Raw genomic sequence first — 22,302 nt, forward strand, 5'->3', positions numbered from 1 at the left:
CAACCGCCAATACCAACACCATCAACAATAATTACAAAGTGAAGTAATAAATTTGAAAAAAAAATATAGCATTCGCTATAGTAACCAGGATTAGATCCTGTGCTATACAGAGTTACTAAATATGAGCAATTCCTCTTTCGCGTTTATACACCTCAATTACACCAACCAAGTTTACGTTGAGATCATGCTGCCGTCTGTACGAGAGTTCTTGAAATGGGTTCTTTTACTTAGTCGTTCGACCAAGCTAGATCTTTGTTTTATCAAGTTGTGTGCATTAAAATATTTCAGAGGTATGTTGGGTTACTAGAAATTGGGGTATGATTAAATGTAAATTAAATTTACTTCGTCATAGTGGGACACACATTTTTGTTCTATTCTGGAAAACCGATGTGTTATCTTTATATATAAAAGTAAGGTTGTGTATCTGTCTCCTACGATTTAGATTCCTAACTACTACCACATTTTGCGGTGCAGTTTAACCAAAACCGGGTATCTTATAGTCGTGAGTCACATCGAGCCCTTCTGTGTATTAGCGCACGTCTACGATAAGTCTACGATTTAAAAAAATTATTACCATCATTTTTTCCATTTTAATGCATTTTTTCGCTATTATATAAGGGAAGTAACTCTCTAAAAATATGTATACGATGAGTTAACGATTTAAAAAAAAATTTACCATAATTTTTTTCCATTTTTAATGCATTTTTTTGCTATTTTTTGGCAAACTCTCTAACAATGCTTATATAGTTATTTCCCTTACAAACCCGAGCAACGCCGGGTGATACTGCTAGTATAAAATAAAAAATGGTTGAGAAATATAAAACTAAATATCATGGCCAACTTCCGACAAAGGAGATGTGTCTGAAATAAGGAAAGGACTCGTTAGGTAACACAATTTTAAATATAGCCGCCAAAAATAGTTATTGTGTTGTGTTCATCAATGGAGAACGTATGACTAGGTAAGAATATTTTCTTTTGTTACACACTTCTACAGAGTGTTTCCCAAAATGCAAAAGTAGATAAATTTGAAAAAAAAACAGAGAAAGAAAAGACGTAGCCAATTTTAGCTGCCGTGACCAGGATTCGAACCTGGGTTACCACGGCCACAACGTGGGGTCCTAACCACTAGACGATCACGGCTAACAGCTAATACACAAGCGACGCGAACAATATATTAATGATATATTTACGCCGCTGGCTATCATATTTCTTACTGCAGCCATCAACAACATTAGCATGATTACGTGGGCGTTTTTCGATCATTCTTTTGCGCTTGTAATAGTTTGCTGTAACTTGTAGCGTTCTTCGGTCAAAAGGTAATCTACATGACGACAACAGCTTGCACAAACGGTAAATTGCTGGATTAAATCCGTTGCCATATCTAATTAAACCTGAGTTTAAATTCCATCCAATCCATTTTCACCTTGCTATGCTTTTCGTCAATGTCATGCTCTACCTTCGTGTCAGCTCTGATGGAACAGACTAAATATGATTAAACATGGTCTAGTCATAACTAAGCATGTCATTTATTTAGACATCATCCATTTGATACATTGTCGAAAGCATTTCTTCTTTTTAAGACAGTGATGGATTCTATTTTGGAAATCTAGGTATGAGCGTTCAGATTTTGCTGAACCATCTGCACAAATAATTTGCTTATTATGATCGAATGTTCGTGCCTCACATTATCTCACTCCTTCCATCAAATCGACGTTGTCTGTACAGGTGCACAAGTGTATCACGCATCAGGTGTTGATTTGACCCATACCAATGTGTTTTACTCAAGAGCACAACGCACCAACTGGTCGAAAGAGCTGAAACCACGATCGCTAGATCGCGAGTGCAACACCCTAACCACTAAGCCATGTGCCCTCAGTACAATTTTGAGGAAATTTAGCTGTTATTTCTCGGACGGTTCAACGAATTATTTATTTGACATCTATTCTCTGCGTTTGTAAGATTTTTAATATGACAGCCAGGATAAATAAAGGCAACATTTCTGATCCTTTGCAAAATGTCTTCAGAATCGAAATAGATAAAGGAAAGAAGTTATGCGTAGGTCGGAAACCTGGCAAAATAACGGGCAGTAACAAAGATACCCACGAACCAGGTGGTTGGGTAACATCGGACAATGGTGCAAATATACCATCTCTTAAAATGAAGGCGCTTGCCTTAGTGGTTAGGGTGTAGGACTCATGATCGTTTGATTGCAGTTTAGATTCCTGGACCGGGCTGTGTGTTGTGTTATTGAGCAAAGCACTTCATTTCACGTTGCTCCAGTCCACTCAGCTAGCGAAAATGACTAAACCTGCGCCGTCCACAGGTGGGGTATATATGCGTCACGTAAAGTGGGCAACACTCCCGGTGAAACTACATGACTTCGAAAGGATCCTTATCATTTTCTGAAAACGAGGGATTCCTCCATTGAATTTCTGCACACCAGTTTCACTAATCATGTTTATGTCGAGCAGAGTCAGCAATGAGTTTCACTTTAGTTAATGTTGGATCATCTACGCAGCCGTTTAAAGAGGCAGATCCTTGTTTTATCACGGTGAAGTGTGTTAGTATTGTAGTGATGTGATGGTTGCCTGATAACAGGGAGTAATAAAGTTACTGCAAAATAAATTTTCTTTGTTCATAAGAGGGAATATCTTTTTTGTTTATTTTTGAAGTGGGACGTAGGACGAAAAGAGTGGAAAGTAAGAAGCTAGAAGTTGTAGTGAATTTTCACGGAGGGCAGCTAAGTAAATAAGTAAAGAAGGAGCCAATCGGATAATATAAATTTAGCTTTAGCTACCAAAAGACGCTTTTAGTATTTTCGAAACGGTGTCGGCATAGAGATGCAGTCCGGTGTGCTTGAGCGCCAACCAAGCATAGCATATTTTTTCGTTACAAACTATTTTTCCTAATTACCACAAATGAAAAATAAATAAACATCGTCAGCTGCCGTGACCAGGATTCGACCTGGGTTACCACGAACACAACGTGGGGTCCTAACCACTAGACGATCATGGCCAACAGATAACACAAAGGCATAGGTTTTCAAAATGCTCGTTATATTTACACTGCTGGTTATACTGTTTCTTGCCGCTGTAATTCAACATCAACAACATTGCTTTGCTACTCTGCAAGCGTTTTTGTGCGTTTGCGGTGGTATGCATTAACTTCTAACAGTCTTCGTTCTCGTTCAAAAACAAAAAAAAAATATCTATATTCCATTAAAGGGTTGCAGAAACGGTAAAGTACCGGTCTACATACATTACCATATTTATATAATCCTCGGTTTAAATGCCTTTCTGCCCAGTTTTACTCTTTCATTTCTTTTCATCGATGTTACGTTCGAACTCCATATCAGCTCTGATAGAACAGACGAGGTGATATTAAGATATTTTCTATGCATTCCTTAGTTACTCATATATTTTATTGTCTTGGTACATCTAAATATGTATTAGCTATTTATTAGGTTTATGTGTATCATATGCTTTGTTTTATTTTATTATCTGTTCTGATTTATCCTGGTTCCATTGATTCCTTATTTTATTTTTTCCGTAAACGTCAAATTCAGTACTGGATCGATAAAATACAAATTCAGCTCTGTTCGATAAAGTACGAAGTCTGTTTCGGATCAATAAAGTACCAACACAGAGATTAACAATTCAATACTGGTCGATAAAATACCAATTTTGTTGTGGATTGATAAAATACAAATTATTCAGTGACCGCTTTCCTTTTTTAACACAGCAGGTTATGATATACGAGATTTGGCTGTTACTTTTGGGAAGTCGATCAGCCATATAGAATATCCATCGCTGATACGGTGACCAGATGGTTGTTAGTTATAAATCCCTGCAATTGATTAATTAAAAGAATAATTAACACAATAAAATTATGTTCTATTAACGTTCAAATTGACTTACAAAATGGTTTCTGTATGTGCCTACTTTCGCTCTTGAATGTGTGTATGTATGAGCATATGTTTGTGTGTGAACATATGTGTGTGTGTGGGGGGGTTGTATGATTGTCTATCTGTAAAAGTTTGGACATTTGTGAATTGTATGCGTGTGAGTATGTGTTTAAAACACGTTTAAGCTATTTCTGGTCAATTAGTGAATGGTCAAAGGTCATATTCTTCGGCTAAAACTTGATGGCAGCGCCATATCACTTACTCACACAACACACTTACAACACTTATACTTATTCACAACTTTTAGATGCGCACATACAATCATATACATGCATATCTACGTCTATACAAACACGCATACATACGTATATACACAGGCATATATACACACACACACAAACGTACATATGTGTACATAAACACATTTACGTACATACAATCATATACATGCATATCTACGTCTATACAAACACGCATACATACGTATATACACAGGCATATATACACACACACACACATACACATAACCGTACATATGTGTACATAAACACATTTACGTATACATAGATACAATAGCCAGTATGAAAGGAAATGGGTTCTCCGACAAATTTCGACGATGATTCTATCATTTTTCCTATCTGCTAAGCAACAAGTTGGTATTAGCGCGTGAGTGAGTGCGTTAGAATTCCTCAGAATCGAGTACACGTAAGAAAATATAAGGCAGAAATCAGGATGGGAAAAACTTCTGGCTTTTGAATTACAAATACAATGCATTCGAAGGGCTTCCTTAGAATTTCCCTATACGCAATTACAATTAGAATTAATGGGTCTATCCAAGATAATGGACTAGACTCTTATCCAGTTACAACGGAGATTTGAATCGGGCACCTCACGATTATAAAGCAACCTTGTAAACCTAACTTGTCTAAGTGATATATATATATATATATATATATATATATATATATATATACAACTTATAAACAAGGGCAAAAGAAAATTATTTCTATGCCATATATATATATATATATATATATATTTCTCTCATGATAACTGCCGCAGTATAGCTTGTTCTGATGGAACATCCACGTTTATATGGAAATAAATACTACCTCACCTTATTAATACTGCGTCTATACATATATATATATATATATATGAAGAGATAGACTGACAGATAGATAGATAGACAGATAGAGAGAGACAGAGAGAGAGAGACAGAGAGACAGAGAGACAGACAGACAGACAGACAGATAGATAGATAGATAGATAGATAGATAGATAGATAGATAGATAGATAGATAGATAGATAGATAGATAGATAGATAGATAGATAGATAGATAGATATGTACACTCACTCATTCTTACAAAGACACAGTCATACACACACGAATTCTGATTCTTTCATTACGAAACATATATATGTATTCCTACATACATGTAATTCCACACATTCTCATTAAATGCTTAGACTTTAATTACATTCAGTAACATTGATTATCGTATATAAAGTTTTCTGCCAGGTCGCAAGTCAATTCAGTTCACCAGAGTTCATATCGAAAGACTCACATAACGGCATGTAGATATATCTGTGTCGTTATATTCACAAATATATGAATATATATATTCATGTATCTTAGCACAGCCACGTGAGTCTTCAGATATCAAGACGTCACGAAAGAGATTCTTCACTACACGTATACGAAGCGTATATCAGAACAAACCAGTGAAATAGAGACTACGTGGTTGTATGAACTGCCAGAAACAGCAGCCAAATTTCTCTTAAATCCCGTCCTGCCATCTTGAGCCAAGGACACACTGAATAATTTTCCTTCAAGATATTACGAAATAGTTTCTCCACAATACACCCATACAGGATATACTTGCATGAACGAGCAAGGGACAGTGTATATTGATAGACGATCTGCTAGAAATATCAGCTAAATTTCTCTCAAATCACATCCTTCTATCTTGAGGTAATGTTCTTTCAAATTATCAGGAAATAATTGCCCCACTATATATACACGCAGCGTATCTTTATGAATAAACCAGTAGGAGTATATGTGGTCGCATGGTCTACAAGAAATAGCACGTAAATCTCTCTTAAATTACATCCTAAGCTTTGGATTATGTCCTATGTCTGCTAAGACAGGGATGTTGGCCACAGGTAACGTTATTTTTCTAAGGCAGTGATCGTGATTGTTTATTATTTCTTTATTGCCCACAAGGGGTTAAACATACACGGGACAAACAAGGACAGACAAGGGAATGAAGTCGATTACATCGACCTCAGTGCGTAACTGGTACTTACGTCGTCGTCGTAATCATTACTTTCATTGTTGTCATCCTCAACATCAGTAGGCGCAGGAGTGGCTGTGTGGTAAGTAGCTTGCTTACCAACCACATGGTTCTACTATAGCATCGGGCCCACCAAAGCCTTGTAAGTGGATTTGGTAGACAGAAACTGAAAGAAGCCATTTTATGAGTGTGTATGTGTGTGTGTGTGTTTGTCCCCCAACATCACTTGACAACCGATGCTGGTGTGTTTACGTCCCCGTAACTTAGCTGTATGGCAAAAGGGACCGATAGAATAAGTACTAGGCTAACAAAGAATAAGTCCTGGGGTCGATTTGTTCGACTACAGGCGGTGCTCCAGCATGGCCTCAGTCAAATGACTGAAACAGGTAAAAAAGAAATAATAATAATCGCCAGTCGTCATCGTCATTATCAGCACCATTGTCATCGTCATCATCATTATCTTCATCGTTCTCGTCGTCGTCGTCGTTATCATCAGCATCATCGTCATCACCATCATCACCGTCGTATCATGATCGTTATCAACATCGCCTTCATCATCGTTATTAATATCACCATCTTCACCTACAACAACAACAACGACCACAACAACAACAACATAGAAACAAAAGCTGCAGCAACAATTATACATGTTCGAATACACCGACAGACATTCATAAATATTCACGATATTTAAATTCGGTTCCTGGCTGCCTGAATCAACTGGAATGAAATCTATATACAATGTTAACAATGTAATTTCCACCGACTATGCGCGCGTCAAAAGAGTCATACGAAGATGGAGGTAACACATGTATATAAATACAAGAGTATGTGTTTACATGATAGTAATATTATGTAAGCACATTCTGAATAAATACACACATGCACATATACACATACGCACGCTGACACCCACACTCACATTCGCATACACAGATATTAAAGCCGTAACGAATTCAAGCATTTATCATCCTCGCCTACATATTGCTGGCAGGTATAAATCTCTCGAGTACCAAGATGTGAAATGGAATGAGTTGATATGCACAGCAAATCTACTTCAACTAACGTTCTGAGTTTGTCGCAGAACCGTGTACGCTTAATATAACGCTCGCGAGCAATCAACATGGTCGAATATGAAACAAGTGTGGGGCTTTGAGCTGCGGCTCTAATTTATCCGATGTGCGTATGTATACGTGTGTGTGTGGGGGGGGGGGTGTTTGCGTGTGCGTGTGTTTGTGTATGTGTGTGTCAGGGCCGGATAAAGACCCATCGAGGTCCTAAGCACTTAAAAAGATTTTGGTAAATCCATAAAAAATAATGTAATTCAAAATATAAACAATAAGAAACCATGAAATAATGTTTTATTTTTCAAAACGAAACAAAAGACTAAGAGGCAAAATAATGTTTATTTTTGTATACTTCCACATTATTTATATTTGAAAAGTTTCCTCCTACTTTTTTGAATTGCACAGTCTTTGATCAGATCCTCAAGATTAATCTTAGGTAACACATCTGCATCTATACTTATTAGAGACAAAGGCTTCCCGAATATTATTTTAGCAAGTTTAATGTGATTTCTTTTGTGCCGTAAACATTTTACCATTTCCCTGATGCCGGCTGCTTCCCTTGATGCCTTAAGCACGTGCTTATTTTGTTTAATGGTGAATCTGGCGCTGGTGTTTGTGTGAGTGTATGTGTATATAGTGTGTGCGTGTTAGTTCTACCTAGAAACAGTAGTTGCCTCGATTTTGAGCAAGCGACGGATCCTTTCAACCTCTGGTGATTCGGGTCTGTCCTTGCTTATTCATCAGGTAAGTTATGCTATTCATACACTTTATTCCGACCGAAATACAAATACGCAAACGCATACACACACATCCTATGCATAAGAATTCGTACAATGTTACCAACGTGGTGCAGTTAGTATCATTGCAGTTTTAGTCGTTCGACCAGCCAGATCATCTTTTTACCAAAGCGGGCCTTGAAATATTTTGCTGGAGTGTGGGTTACAAGAGAATGGCAGTAATTAAGAAATTACGATTTCAATTTAGCTTCGCCCCATAATGGGGGACGCGTCTTAGTTTTATATTGCAAAATCGATGTGGGACTCGGAACAAACCAGTTGAGAGAATCTAAGACAACATATATCAGCGAGATTTTTACGAAGGACACCAGAGTGAGTTAAGCAACGAAAGGACTTATTAGGTTATGCCTATGCAATTTTAAAAAGTCTCCAAACTGGTGCGAATACTACTGAAAATGACGAGGAATCACAGAGCCGCACAATCAGGAGCCCCTGCTAGTAACCCTGAATAACGCTTTGTTTGCTACAGAAAATGTTTGCAATGCAATATATTAAATTTGACAAAAAAAAAAGATGTTGAGCAGCTGCAGTGACCAGGATTCGAATCTGGGTTACCACGGCCACAACGAGGGGTCCTAACCACTAGACGATCACGGCTATCAACTACTACACGGAAGCGATTACAAAATATCAATGATATAGTTACGCTTCTAGACATCGAATGTTTTATGACGTGTATTGTGAAATTGTACAGAAGGATGCGCGTTGTTTTGTAAAACTACTCATCTCGCATTTGGAAGATAATCTCGATTAGACGAATCTGCAAGTGATGGAAGTCTTTAAATCATTGCACAAAACTATTTAGAATGAAGTATATAAACTCTGAGCTCGCCGACGGCATTCTTTAATTATTCTCGAAAATTTTGATGTTTTCTAATTAATATTTCAACTCAAGAAGTATTCAATTCTCTTGATGTAGTTATTCAAACTTAATATATTTTAATAATAATAATAATATAATAATAATAATAATAATAATAATCATTATTACTATTATTATTATTATCATTATGATTACTATTATTATATTATTATTATTATTATTATTATTATGTTTTGGTAACTTCATGACAGCAATCCAAGTCGCTTGTAACCTTTGGTTGCTTTAAATATGTTTTAAAGGAGTATGATGAGGAATATTTCCTCTCTGTTGTTGATAAATTAACCCAGCTACTGAAGTAGTGAGGTTTTACTCGTGTTTTCGAATTGGGGCAAGAAATGTGTATAATTTCCTGGCCTACCTGTTATAAGTATTTATTATACATGTGTGTGTGTGTGTGTGTGTGCGTGTATAGGTATAGAACCGAAGTTTTAGAAAGACCATCAGAGCGAGACAAACGGAAATTTGAACAGCAGTTTTGAGGCTACCTTCTTTGTCTTCAGCCAAAGTACCGCCATCCTGAAGGGTGTCGACAGAAACAACACCAAACAATACCAAGCAAAGAGACCAGCAGTCTTTAAAACATCGATATCACCACCACCAACAACAACAACAACAAAGTATTTTGACAATGAAAACTATGGCATTCATTTTATTTGTCACATACATATACAAGTAGTTAAAGTGAGATTGTTAGAAAGCCAACCAAAAATCAACAGTCTGCTGTCTGGTCGAGTTCACCCAGACAGATATCGAAATCAAAACAAATATTCGTGAAGTATATAAGCGACGGAAAATGAAGTGGCTGGGGATATGAATGGAACTCATTGTCCAAACGGATCAGGGGTGTATAGAAGCCGCCATCGACACAATCAACCTGTTACATCGTATACAGCTGTTCGTAATTATGTGGCTGAAAGCTCACATGCTACCCATGTGACGGGAAAAATTACCTAAAGGCCTCCTGCCTAAAACAGCCGGAAAGAAATTCATTACTTTGTACCCCCATTACACAATAACTAGATTACAAACAAGAATGGCAGCAGCAATAGAGGATATTGTCAGAGCAACGATATCATCGGTCGCAGCATCAGCGGAAACAACATGAAGAACAGCAGCATCGGTAACTAGATTATAGAAACTGTAGCTACCACACAGAAGCAGCAACAGAGTGGAGGCGCAATGGTCCAATGGTTTTGGGCAGCGGACTCGCGGTCGGAAGATCGAGGTTTCGATTCCCAGACCAGGCGTTGTGTTTGTTTATTGAGCGAAAACACCTAAAGCTCCACGAGGCTCCGGCAGGGGAGGAGGTGGCGACCCCTGTTGTACTCTTTCGCTCCAACTTTCTCTCACTCTTTCTTCCTGTTTCTTCCTACGCAACCGCTGAGCCTGGATGCGCATTCAGCCATCCGTCAATGCTCTCGCTGTCGGGGGTTGACCTGCTTTCTCGTCTGCGGGTCTTACGAATAGCAAGGGACCACGTTTCGGACTTCTCCCATCTTGCGAGCTCTGGGACGAAGACCGTTCGCTCAACAGCAACAGCAACAACAGAAACCAACAACATCACAAAGGCCAGTAAATACCACAAAAAAATATCAGAAATACCATCATTCGCACCAGTACCACAAAACAGACACCACCAACATTACAAAGACAAGCACCATTCACACCCACACGAACATCAGAACAACTTCTTAAGATTATCTCTACAGATTTACCATAGAAATTATAGCCAGCGCTGATTCTGTTACAATTCTGTAAACGAGCTATGAGGTATGCCATATTTCAGAAGTTTAACTCCTTCATCACTATCTTAAACATCCACGAACTCATTGCTTAAACAACCTTTAAATATAGGTGAAACATTACCAATATACTTTGTATATTATGGTTGCCTAACGAAATACGGTATCGCGACAAGTCGTTAACTTTCAGTGTAAATTCCATTGACACGGCCAAGAAAAAAACATCTTTAACTGTACTTTCATAAACACAAATAACAAAATAATAAACACATTACACAAATTAACGTACAAACGTCACTTAGCAGAACTACATCACTTTAATAATCACGATACCAATAAGCATAGAAATCAAAAAATTATCACAAAATACAATTGACAGTTTAATAAAGTAATATATCGAAGGAGGAGTCTTTTGAGGGAACATGATCAAACGATTATAAAAACAATTACTTGTAGAAACACCTCAATAAGACGGAGGGAGCGAACATTTGTCACTTCATAAAAATAACTTAAGTGAACCTTTCTTCCTTTCCTCCATTTTTCTTACATGACCTTACATAGAATACGCAGAATAAAGATGGGTGACCTGCTGTAGCTTTGCAATTAGGTCCAGCTGCTTAACGACATGAAGTCGCTATAGATAAATATGGGGGTCATGAGCATGACCCGAATTTTTAAGCTACAAATTTTTCTCGCCCATTTTAAATGGAATTGAGGTATATGCAGCGTAGTGGATGGGCACTGGAAGTTCAAGTAGCTGTATTTCTGTTTCGCAATGGTCTGCGTTTCACGATATAGACCAGCATCTGTATTAAACAGGGGGAAAAAAAGAGGAGAAAAAGCAGGAAATTCCAGTAAACTAATTCCTCATATAAAAGTTTTTAAAATATTTGTAGTGAAAACATGGAAATTAACAATTAAGGAACAAGATAAATTCCAGGACACGGTCATAAGAGACATGACATGGAGATTATTAGTAGAGAATTAAGGTCAACACCGAACACATGTGGCAATAGAGACATATATCATTGATAAATATCGCTGCTACTTTCTCTTGATGTTAATCTGTTTGCTGTGACAGATCAGGTTCTCTAGGCATCACAGATGAAACTATATTGTTACACACACCAGCTCTAAAGGGCATGTGCAAAGCATAATAAACGTCAAAAATCTCATTTACAAATTACAACAGAACCTACTTTATCACATTAATGGGAGTGTTCTGCAATATATACTCAGCCTTTACTAAAATAAGTTCATAAAAAATATTACAAATTATATTTCACACCATAGAAATTACACGAACATCTGTAGCGGCATTCTCAATATCGGATTCTAAACTTTAGGAGATCTCAGTTCTAACAAATAAGAAAATGTAATATGAGGCCAGATCCACTCCAACCAACTTTGTATTGTCCCAAAATTTCGATCGACTAATCCTGCAGTTACAGCTCGATTCTTAAAATTTTAAACACTTTCAAGTGCGAATTCTTGTTTGCTAATAGTTCGAATGATCTCAGCAGGTCGAACAGTTTATTCAAAAAGAAATGTCCTCCAGCTTCAAATGAAATAAAAATTATTGAGTGGGAGCATAACTGTGTGGTTAAGCGACTCAATTTGCAACCACTCCGTTTCGGGTTCGATCCACACTGCTGAGCACCTTGGGTAACTCAACTATATATTCGGCCCGATCAATGGTTTTGAAAGGAATTTCGGGGACAGAAACTGTGCGGAAGCCCGTCGTATATGAATGTGTGTATGTGAACGTTTGTGTGTGTGTGTGTATGTGTTTGTACCCCACGCTGCACACTTCATGACAACCGGTGTTGGCTTGTTTTTGTTCTCGTAACCAAGTGGTTCGGCACAAGCACCTGTTAGAATAAGTTCCCTTCAATGTTCTTCCCCAACATGATCACAGCCTAATGTCTGAAACAAAAGATAAAGCAAAGGGTTACGTATGTTGGATCCTTTCCAAACAAGCAATTATTTTTTATTACATGGGAAACAGACGATAAAAATAATTTCAGCATTTCAAGCTAATGTCAGGAACAGAAACTATTACGATGCTTCTTCACCTTGAGAGCATCACAAGTAGAACACCTTAAACATTCAACTTATTCTAAAATAAAATACTGAAATTTACTATTTAATGGCTGATAATTCTTTCTAAATTTGGAGCAAGATCTGGGATTTTGAGGCGAGATGTTGGTCAGGAACAGGTCGAATACATCGACACCAGCACTTGACACATACATAATTTTATCGACCCTGGTGGAATGAAAGCCAAATAGATAAGATGTTAACGTTGGCTTTCATTCCACCAGTCGGGGCAGAAATGCTCGTAAGCATTTTTGTCCGAGTACTAACTTTTCTGCCAGCTTCTCTCTTTATAATGGTTGATAGTGATTAGAAAGATTGCTTTAGGTCAAGATCTGTATTTGAATGAAGTTTGCGTTGAGCACAAGATTGTTTCTAACTAATAGCAGAGGCATATATATATATATTGTAATGAAATGAATGGTTTCAAATTTCCTGAAGTGTCCTCAAAATGCGAGAAGCTGTTTGGGAAAAGAATGAAATTCTGATAATTTCAAGGTCTTGATGCGCTCTTACTTATAAGATTCAGATGCAAAGTATATCCTTGTCAGATTTTAATTTGAAAAAGTAATTGAAGAGCAGAAACATTATGTGTGAAAGCAAACTTAGCGTGGCTGAGCGGTAAAAAAACTTTTTCCCAATCACATGATTCCGGCGTTCAATCCACCTGCGTGGCACGTTGGGCGACTGACATCTGCTATATCCTGGGGTCAATCAAAGCCGTGTGCTTTGGTTGAGCGGAAACTGGAAGAAACATGTCACGTGTGTGTGTGCACGTGCGTGTATGCATGTGTGTGTGTGTGTGGTGTGTGTGTGTGTGTGTGTGTGTGTGTGTGTGTGTACGTGTGTGTGAATTTGTGTTCGGTTTTGTTCCTCACCACCGTTTGACAGCTTGTGCTGGATTGTCTATATTCTCATAAATTAGCAGTTCGGCAAAACAGCCGATAGCATAAGTACCAGACTATCACATAAAATAAGCCCGGGGGTGGGTTGAAGTGGTGGTCGATTTAATCGACAAAACCCAACGAAAGCGTCTCTCCACATGGCTGCAGTCTAGTCACTGTAACAAATCAAAAATAAAAGACGTGTTGTGTGTGTTTGTGTGTGTGTGTGTATGTGTGAATATATATATACTGCAAACTGTAGATACCACTATTCGCTATTAAATAATTCAAAATAAAGTAAATTCTGTTATTTCACTATTTCCGTTGGGGAAAACCTACCTTCTGAAGGCCAAACATTACTGCTAGGAATGGGAAAGAAATACAATCCAATAATATAGAACCAAAGAGGCTGCCATACCTAGGTTAGGAAAATTAATGCAGGGGATTATAATCTATGATAACATTTCAGATATCCGACCATTGATACTATAGTACGTTGTAGTATCTCGTTTGAATAGAAAATGCGAAGTTAGGCTTCATTGATTTACAGTGTTGTTATGTCCATAATATTCCAAATGATAGGAACGCCTCTGATGCAGTTACTCTTGATTGACAGACATTCTTAGATAAACTGGTCGAATAAGCGCTGTCTCTGAACATGAGTAAATATATGCATACTATCTTACCGTCTGTATTTTCCATAGGTTCTGCGTGATTTCATTCAAGACTATCTACTGGTAATAGGCATTATATAACACGGTCTTTGAATGTCAGATTCAGAGATGCAAGTTAAATGTTGCAATGGATGATATCGAAACAAGTATTCTAATTACTGGGGCGTGACCTGTGATAGGTTGCTTTTCAGACAAATATGGATAATTTTAACGTTACACCAGTTAAATACTTTTGAGTTAAAATGGTGATACGTCTGAGGTTGACATGGTTTAATGACTAGGAACTTGCAACATGAGTAGGATAGGGTGAATGAAGTTATCAGTTCCTGGTTTTGCTTTTCTGTCGATAATGCTCATTAAATTCATGCATTCATACATACACTTACTACATACATAATCAAAATAAGCATCAAGGATATCCAGAGGTAATGCAGGATGATCCTTTCATACAACTACCTTTAATTTAACAATGCACTCATTGCATCAATTTAAAATGTAGAACAATCTTCAGCGCTGAAGTAGAGACAACGTCTTCTTTATCTATCTCCTTAACTGCTTGGAGATTTTAGGTATAATTATAGTAATGTGTCCATCTGTTCTAATGTAATTAAATTCTATGTCTTTGTGCAGCTGAAGATTGCTCTATATTTTAAATTGATGTAATGATTGCATTGTTCAATTATATGGAGTTGCATGAAACGATCGTACTGCATTAGCCCTGGAAATCCTTGTTGCTTATTTTGATCTTAATCCCCTTACTTTGAAATTGTATGGATAATACCGTACTAAATTCTGGTGCCTCAACCATATTCATCTGAATCTGAATTTTCGCTGAACTCATCTACCATACCCAAAGTATATACATATATATGTATGCATATATATGTATATATATATATATATATATATATATATATATATATGTATATATATATATATATATATATATATATATATATATATGTATGTATGTATGTATGTATGTATATATATATATAAACATGTGTGCGTGAGAGAGAGAGAAAGAGAGAGAGAGAGTACTTTTATGGTTGACGCACTGCGGTTAATGCCACGAATTGACAAAGTTTATCCCACATTATTATATAAAGTATACAATACTATGATTTCACCAAAACACACACACATTCACCTATATATATATATATATATATATATATATATATATATATATTATATATATATATATATACATAAATAAATATATATATATGAAGGGTTATACAACTACACATCTCCATCACATATATATATATATAAGTGTTTGTCATGTATGTTGGCTTGACAGCAATTCAGTAATCATTGCTATATTAGTTTGTGTTGGTCATGACCTATAGTTACGAAAACTGTGATATTGCAAAGCCCAGGCTTTAAGCGTAATCCCTAGCGGCGCTCGTCTATTGAAGAAGCTTCAGTCGGAATGTTGAACTGTCAGTATATACAATGTCACTTGTATAATAATAGAATCTGAACTACAACGTTAAAGAAAATGTTATTAAAATCATCAGATGTCAACTGTATTTGATTATGTATGATATATTCATCTGTCTGTGATTTTGCTGACGTTGTACACAGTTTCTAAGCTGTGGAATTGTAGGACCAGAATATCCCATGTTCGTCTAATGCCTACAGCTCTGTGTACACATTATTTTTCTAATAATGTACTTACTGGTTACTTCGGAATAAAATCAATTTTATAATTTGGTTTGGCACTTGTGTTCCTGTCTTATGCATTGCTTAGAATTTATGCAAACGCTTTTTTCTTGAAAGTCTATTTAGCGTCAAGTTCTGTTTGTGCTTTTCGCATTAGTAACAAAGTAGGCATGTGTTTTTATATCGGGTTATATATTCAACTCAGTTCAAAAAGGAATAAGCCATTTTCCGCACTCTTTACAACCAGGACAATTTCACCTCTTGTCTTTATAATTACATTTGGGGTCACTTTAACTGTACAGTGCTTTTCTTCACAAAAGTTTCAACATATTTTGTCATATATATATATGTATATATATATATATATATATATATATATATATATATATATATGTGTGTGTGTATATATATATATAGAGAGAGAGAGGGGGGAGAGAGGGAGATAGAGAGAGAGAAAGAGAGAGAGAGATTAATAGATGATGGACGGACAAACATTCAGACAGACTTTTTCACTCGTAACGGAAATGTAATATTCCCAAATAAAGTGCACTTTCTATTCACCGCTTCAGTGAAGCTATCAGGTTAACAAGGTACTCATCTAAGAATCCACTGCAACTTATAGCCGAAACAGCTGTAAGCTAATGAAATTCATTACATAACATTTGTTTTCCGGTGTCTCTATGTTACTTTTTACCACTCTATAGTCATCTAACATTATGTTCTGAAGCATATTTATATTAACTTCTACATCACGTTATTAGTCTCGCTATAGCTGAGCAAATATTCATGTGTGTCTTTGTGTATGTTTGTGAATGTGTGTGTGTTTGTGTGTGCGCGCGTGCTTTGTGGATTCTCTCATTGGCTTCGATGCACCAGTGTTTAACAACCAACACAACCGTTAGTCTATGCGCAGTTCATTTGTTTTCAGCGTTGAATGACAGGTGTAGGGCAAGCGACACTATTCAGAAATGAAGGCTGCCAAAAGATGGTGCAGATCTTTGCCACAACCATATGACGCACATACCTCTGGCTTTTCTATTAGATTTCCCCAGCCCACGTACGTAGGTTCAATGTACATCTGAGCGCCATGCCAGAAATGTTTAAGTTCTTGCACATACATACGTACGTACATAGCTGAACGAATGTATGTATATATATATCTAAGAGATAGGGACTCTACCCATCCATACACCAAAGAATTCGATGAGTTGCGTTCTGCATATATTTACATTTAATTTCCCTACAAGTTGTTCACAAACACCAACGTTTCAAATCTTATAACTTTTTCAGTATTCCTTTAAAATCACAGTAATTTCAGGCAGTATAATAATTCATTTCCTAGTTTATTACATCTACCTGATCTTTGAATTCCCTTATCAAAATCTACCGTGTTCATATTATCCAGGCTAAGTCTACCTTGTGAGAACTTCCTCCTTTACTTTCTACCATACATGAAGGCTACCATACATGAAGTGGAGAGCCAAAAATAATTTTTATTTCATTTGAAGCTGGAGGACATTTCTTTTTTTCTCAAGAACATTAAATATTTGGGGCTGAAACATCGAGTATTTTGTTTGCAGTGTTCAGCATCTTTTCAGTAATACTTCGACATCACAAGTGTTTTTCTACTTCGATTTCTTTGATTCGTGCTTCATCACAGAATGAATGTTTCACAGTTAGCTCTTTCTCGATGTTTGCTCAAATTAGTATTCACTACGCTGAGTTTGTTTGTGTTTTTAAGATTACCATTAAGGTTAAACGAGACTCTAAATTCCTAGAATCCATATCAGCCATCTCGTTATACAGCAAGAAAGTCGTCTTCATATTCAATTTTGATATTTTTTCATGAAATTCTTTTAACTTTCTTTTTCGAGTAGTTTAGCTGTTTAGTGAATTGTGAAACCTAAATGTAATATTGACACTTGCATTTTTAAAACAATGTTCAGATTTCTTCAAATATTCTTTTAAATTTCGAAACACATTTTCCATCATTTTATCAAGCCTATAACCATTTAACATGATGGAGTAACATTTTATTTTTAACTTGATAGTGCAACATTTTATTTTTAACTAAGTAAATGTTTTCGCTTCTATTTTTTTTTTCGTATAACTCAAAAATTCAAAGGTTTTAAACTTTTCAATATAGCGTATCAAGTATATGCACATTTACTGGGGCTGAAATTTAACTGATAAGAGTTGCATCATGAATAGGCTAAGTGCTATTAACAAGTTTACAGCAGTTTGTGACTTCATTTCAAACCTGACTGTTCGTACTTCGGAAAAGGATAAAACAGCGATTAGAATCAATTCGAAACTACATGGTAATAAATTCAATCCCACTCTATCATATTGGTCAAAAGTCTTCAGTCGTTGTTGCAGAATGAAGAATAATTTTTCAGTAGCGTATGGAAAACGAAAACTGCGCGGAAACCCGTTGTTTAAAAGTTTCTAAAACATATCAATAATTTCTCAAAACGTTTGGATTCTCGTCTGTCTAAAAGTGTGTTTGGCGTATACTGTCCTTTCATATTAACACATGTGATTTTTGTAGATATTACAAATGGATATTGAAATTTTGATCATTAGATTTCAGCCCCATCAATCAAATGTCTGTGCTAGTGTGTAGTTATTTTAGATTATTGCTTCTTCTATCGTTAATCGCACTTTAAAACTAACGGAAGATGCATTGCACGATCGAACGTAACACAGAACACAAAACTTAAATTATAAATTAGGTAGGAAAACAGCACATCACAATCAATACTACACTGAATTATTCGTAAAAATCTAAATGAGTTATTACAGGAGCAGTCAATGTAACCGATTACAGTGTTAATATAAGCACAGCGAGATCGTGCTCTAATCAGAAACAAACATTGTTACATAAAATTGTTACATAAAAAGGCTAACAGCCGAAAATAATAAATAAAATTTCCGGCAGTGATCTCTACAACAATCATATTAACCCTCTTACAATTAAGATGAAATTTAAAAAAAAACAGTACCAACTTCACTTCATTCGGAAGATGATGCAGTGCTGATAGACACTATGCTGATGGATTTGAGAACTTTTTAGTAATGACCTAAGAGCAAGGAAATCTTAGAAGAATATGAAAACAAAAATATTGAGAAAAAGGATAAAATCAGAGGAGGATCATATTTTCAATACTATACTTTTCGTGAGATATCAGGAAAATACTTGGGGAAAAAGTGAATGTGGCATGATCCGTATAAACGCTGCCATTCCTACAAGAAACCGCAAGTAGATCATTCATGAACAAGAGAAAAAATACAGATGTAAAAAGATCAAACATCCGAGGGCACAGGGTGTGATTTTGTGTGGTATACAATATATACGACAGATCTGCAATCTAATATGAAACTATCAACCCAATACAAAGATGAAGCATTTCGCAGGTCGCTTTTCCTGGACATTCGTGTTCTCGATATTATCGAAGTCTTTGCGGATGACAATTCTCCATAGGTTTTATATATATATGAACTTTAGGTTAGTTAAAATATGTTTGTTGCATATTTCAATTTCTAAAAGTAAAAACACATCAGTTACCTTAGGGAAAATTATCCGTCCAATGCTGTTCCCTAACGGATTCCCAGGCGCAACTTTTCTAGATATTTAGCCGTATTCAATGGGAAATATAGAAGAGATGTAACTCTGGGCAGGATTAAAGTCGTAGCCTTAACTAAAACAAAGTCAACATTGATTGAGTAGCGCCATTAGACCGCCAGGGCGGGTGAAATTTAGCAGTATCAATGCCATGTAATGTTTAGGCATAAGCGACTTTTAGGAGAGTTGAAATATATTTGAGACATATTTAAATTTTTAAAGACAGACTCACTGCATTACCGTGGAGAGAAAAGTTCTCTTTTGTGATTGAAGACGAATAGAAAACGTATTTATTTAACCTAAATTTCGCTTTTGTCTAAACAGTTTTGGAGCTGAGACTGCTGAATTTCTCTCGACCTGGCAGTCTAATAGCACAACTCAGTCAATATTGTTGAAAATTACCAGTATTAACAAAAATGTTCCTCATCGAAGCTCTACCCGCAAGTAAAAGCTAAGAAATTTCACTGGAAAGTTCTAATAACCCACTCCCTCAAAATGAGAAAACTAAACAAGCTTGTGCTAGATACAGAAAAAGGTACTCTGACAGGTGAGACACTGCTCGATTGAACCAAAAGCGGCAAGGTAATTGAAATCCAATACGCAATTCTACAGGGACATGGGGTGAAATTCAGTATGGAGAGAGAGGGAGACAGAGAGAGAGAGAGATAGAGAGAGAGAGAAAGAAAGAGCCAGAATGAGAGAGAGAAAAGGAGAGGAAGAGAGTGAGGAAGAGAAGGAGAGAGGAACTGATAGCCAGAGACAGATGGCAGATAATTTGTCTTCCATATTAACAGGTAATAGTTGAGAAATCACTTAGGCCCACTAACTGCGATGTTTGCTGAAATGTGAATATGCTGTAAGCTTTTTGTAAATTTTTCGAAGTGTATTTAGAGTGCAAAATTATCGAGTGCACATTCCAGACAGTTAAGTAGACACATTTTGGTACTAATATTACCCGAAGAAAATATTTCACAGTAATTCAACCATACTTTTATATATGCAGGGGTACATCGCTTCTATATGATATCTTCCTTTAATCTTTTATAAGATGATAAATATTGATGGTGCACCGGAAGTACAAAAAAAAAGAATCTTTTTCTGCCAATGTCAACTGATAATCACGTATAAATCCTCTTCAGTCAATGATTGAAAAACTGGTGAAAAGATGTGACAACAATGTTCTGATTAATATGACTTTTTTATGGACTTCTGTTAAAGTATAGCTTCTGGTGGAAATATCAATGCATACTGTAAAATATTTTTCATGTCTATCTAGCATATATATATATATATATATATATATGTGTGTGTGTGTGTATGTCTGTGTGTCTGTGTGTCTGTGTGTGTGTGTGCGTGTGTGTGTGTGTATATATATATACATATATATAAATGTATATATATATACATTTATATATATGTATACATACATATATATATACATATATATATATATATATATATACATACATATATATATATATGAATACATATGCATATATATAGGTAAACATATATATATATATATATATATAATATATATATATGTATGTATGTATACATATATGTGTGTTTGTATATATATACATTTATATATATATGTATACACACACACACACATATATATATATGCACGCACACATACACACACACAAATGTGCATACACGCGGACACATTTTCGGTTTTAGTTAATGATTCACCCTGTGGTCAGGCGCTTTACTTCAAAACTAAGTAACATTGGCACAAGGCCACGACTCTCTTACTAAGATCTAGTCGATTATACCTGCCAATGACTTTGTTTTTCTAACGTGAAAGGATGAAAGATGAAGAGTTCGGCACGATTTGAACTTTTGACAAGATGCACCAAAATACTACGAGGTATTCAGTAAGACTCTCTAAGGATTCTGCAATCCATAACACTTGTTAAGTAATTGCAGCTTTCTATTTTGAATATAAAAGTGGTTCTGACTTCGGTGCAGTAACTTTTATAATGGGAAGCTACTGTTTATCTAGGACTTCCCGCCAAAAGTTATCCGTTCGACCTTTAGAGTTGTACATTATGCGATTTGCATTTGAAATGTCTGCGAGTTGTATGCTATTCGTCGAAATTTGCTATGATAGTATTATTGCTTTCATTCTCAATCGTCTACATCTGTAGAGTATTCTACAAAAATTGAAACACTTGTTGTTGGTGTTATTCTTTTTTTTAGAGGTGAATTAAGATCACTTCTATTGGGGAGAGAGTACACCAGAAAAAAGTCCACAGAAAATTAAGAGATATTTAAATGGACTTGTAGAGCAAATTAGTGATGAATATATATACAAACACAACTCTACACCTTCACTAGACTGTATTGCTATTGAAAGTACACATATTAATCGCCAAATATAATATATCAATTAAAAACAAACCAGCTGCACACAATAGTACAAATCATCCTTTCTACTATCGGCACAAGGCCTGCAATCATGGGGAAGGGTGCGCCTTGGTTATATCGACCCCAATGAATAACTAGTACTTATTTCATCGATCCTGAAAGGATGAATGACATAGCTGACCTCGACGGAATTTGAACACAGTACGTGAGGAAGAACGAAAGGCCGCTAAGTATTTGCCTTGCATGCTAACGATTCTGACAGCTAACTGCTTAAAGTGTGGTT

At 36.1% G+C, this 22,302-nt stretch overlaps 1 non-coding gene across 1 annotated transcript; it reads right to left on the minus strand.

Annotated features, from left to right (window-relative positions):
• Positions 1-1,068: 1,068 nt before the first annotated feature.
• Positions 1,069-1,140, minus strand: Trnah-gug. The gene has a single exon. It is a non-coding gene; the product is annotated as a tRNA-His (tRNA).
• Positions 1,141-22,302: the final 21,162 nt, after the last annotated feature.

This window comes from Octopus sinensis, linkage group LG7, assembly GCF_006345805.1.
Source record: "Octopus sinensis linkage group LG7, ASM634580v1, whole genome shotgun sequence".
NCBI classification, from domain to species: Eukaryota; Metazoa; Mollusca; class Cephalopoda; order Octopoda; family Octopodidae; genus Octopus; species Octopus sinensis.